Below are 2,752 nucleotides of genomic sequence, written 5' to 3'. Positions count from 1 at the left end.
ACTTCCCCACCCCCTCCGCTCTCTGAAAAGTTCCTTTGCATTCTGCACAGACCTCAGGCCCTCCTGTGTGGGGGCGATTCAGGACAGACGTGGCCCCATCACCCTCCCCCCCAGTGAAGGTTTCTGGCTGCTATGAGGTTCTGAGGAAAGTGGGTTGGAATCCACCCCCAACCCTGGACTACACAACAGGGAGTGGACCTGGGTCCACAGCTGTCCTCCCCAGGTGAGCGCCTGTTAGAGGCAAGGCACAAGGGGAGCTGGTCTGAGTCTTCCCTGATTCAGCAGACACCTCAAATCCCCCTACAGTGAGCCTAGAGGAATTCAGAGAGACCCTGCCTGTGATGGCCAGGGGCTCAGGGAGTGCTCTGGGACACTCTCCCTTCATTCATTCATTCATTCATTCATGCACCTGGTATCTGTGGAGCCCGGCACTGGGCATACAACAGGTAACGAGACAGGAAAAGTCCCGGCTTTCATGGGGTTTATGCTCCCGCAGACAACAAGGCACTCAGCACAGAAGCAAAGATGGCAAAGAGGAGCTTGTTTTGGAAGAGTCTGAGAAGGGCCAGTATAATTCTTTTCTGTGTCTCTGGTGGAAGTCCCCAGTGAAGCCATCTGGTCCGGGACTTCTGTCTGCAGGGGTTTTGTTTTGTTGCTGATTCTATTTCACTTCTAGTTATTGGTCTGTTTCAATTACCTATTTCTTCTTGATTCAGTTTTGGTGGACTAGACACTTCTAGAAACTTGTCTACTTCCTTGAGGTTGTCCAGTTTGTTGCCGTAGAGTTGTTCATGGCATTCTCGTATGATGTTTTGTATTTCTGTGGCATTGGTTGTACTTTCTCCATTTTCATTTCTTAGTTTGTTCATTTGGGTCCTTTCTCTTTTCTTCTTGATGAGCCTGGCCAGAAGCTGGTCGATTTTGTTTACTTTTTCCAAAAAGCAGCTCTTGGTTTGATTGAAAAGAGGAATTGCTAACAGCAGCCCATGCCACGGAGAACACAGAGCAAGCTGCCATGCTGCTGACTGGGCTGTGATGCCAGGACGCAGTGTGGGGACTCCTGGGAGAGCAAGTGCTGGAGGAAACAGGGAAAGGAGGGGCCCGGGGGTAGGAAAGACGTCCAGTGCGTGAGGACAGCTGCCTTTCACTGAAGAGTCTTACCAAGCGGGGCCGGAGAGATTGGCTGGAACAGAGGCACTCCGGATACTTATGGGATACACTATTAAAAAAAAATTTTTTTTAAATAAAGATGTCTCCCAGGAGACAGAGGCAAGGGCTGTATTGATTTCCTAGGGCGACCGTAAGGAAGTACCGCAGACGGAGTGGCTTAAACAGCAAAAACCTGTTCTCCCGGGGCTCTGGAGACTGGGAGTCTGAGATCAAGGTGCTGGCAGGGCTGGCTCCTCCTGAGGCCTCTCTGCTGGGCCTGTTCACCTGGTCTCCCCTCTGCGCTTGTCTGTGTCCTAATCTCTCATTCTTATAAGGACGCAAACCCATTGAATTAGGGCCCACCCATAGGACCTTGTTTTAAGTTAATCGCTGCTTTAAAACTCTGTCTCCTAATGCAGTCCCATTCTGATGTACTGGGGGTTAGAATTTCGACATATGGATGGGGGTGGGGGGACACACAGTTCAGCCCGTAACCAGCGCAGAGCTGACTTGCCTTCACTACTCATCGTGTTGCTCATACCTCCAACTGTTCCTGGCACCGCAAGGACGGACTCGAGGGGCGTGTGGCGCGAGTGGGTGAGTGGTGAGAACAGACAGCGCTGACATCACCCACAGTGGACGGAAGTGTGATTTCTAACCATTTGCAGACACCTGCGCAGGCTCAGTGACACCCCCTGCAGGTCTCGGCTCAAGGACGTGCTTCGTGTGCGCCGTGCGGTGCACGTCTTCCTCCTGCCTCGCGTGGAGACACCAGTGAGGGCGGGTCGGGGTGGGGGGGGACGCCTGAGTCCGTCTCCCGGCCCTCGCCTTCCGTCCCTCCCCCCTCCCCTTCCCGCAGGAGCGCCCACCTGGCGAGGACCACGCGGAGCGGCTCAGGCTGTCGCCATGGAAACCGCAGCAGGATGAGGAACAGAGGGAGCCCGAGATCAGAACCTTCCAGAATCCGGGGTTCCAACCCTCGGCCCGCCCGGCACACAGGCGGCACTTGGCAAACGCTTGCTGAGAGGAGCAGTGCGTGTCTTTCAGGCGTTTCCCATGCCCGGGGCCATCTGGGCCGACGCAGGGAGGCCGGGGACTCGGGATGAGCGGCCGCAGGTGCGGGGACAGCGCCATTCCCACGTGTTCCCCGTCCGTCCGTGGGGATTTGCTGGCCAAACCGGGACGTGAAAAACCTCGGAACTAAGCAGTTTCAGCCTTGACTAGGTGCCAGGCAGCTGTTTAAGACCACGTGGACGTGTTCAGTTCGTTCCCACAGCAGCCACGCTGTGTCCCGGGCAGCTGGAGGGGAAGCTTCTGGAGCTCGCGGGCGGGGCGGGGCGGGGCGGGGCGGAGGGGACGGAAGAAGAGCGGGGAGGTGGGGGTCCAGCGCCGTGACCAGCAGCACCGGCCGGAATCTTTCAGCCTGCCCCGAGGGCTGAGCCCGCGCGAAACACTCGCGCGCCCACGCGGACAGGATAGAAGCAGTGAGGGGGCGGGAGGAAAACGGGGCAGGACGGACGCGTTTGTGGACTCGGCGGCGGTGCTGGGTTCCTGGGTGTCTACCCACCCCCAAAATCAACCCGGTGGGTTAAATATGGACGGC

General features: G+C 56.8%; 1 long non-coding RNA gene across 1 annotated transcript; it reads right to left on the bottom strand.

Annotated features, from left to right (window-relative positions):
• Positions 1 to 464: 464 nt before the first annotated feature.
• LOC140698413 (uncharacterized) lies at positions 465 to 2,010 on the bottom strand. The gene is made up of 2 exons (XR_012076198.1): positions 1,691 to 2,010; positions 465 to 1,219 (listed from the first exon to the last, which is right to left on the bottom strand). It is a non-coding gene; the product is annotated as an uncharacterized lncRNA (long non-coding RNA).
• Between the last annotated feature and the right edge of the window lie 742 nt (positions 2,011 to 2,752).

The sequence above is a fragment of the Vicugna pacos genome, chromosome 9 (genome assembly GCF_048564905.1).
Source record: "Vicugna pacos chromosome 9, VicPac4, whole genome shotgun sequence".
Classification (NCBI taxonomy): domain Eukaryota; kingdom Metazoa; phylum Chordata; class Mammalia; order Artiodactyla; family Camelidae; genus Vicugna; species Vicugna pacos.
This window is presented reverse-complemented; position numbering and strand designations above follow the sequence as displayed.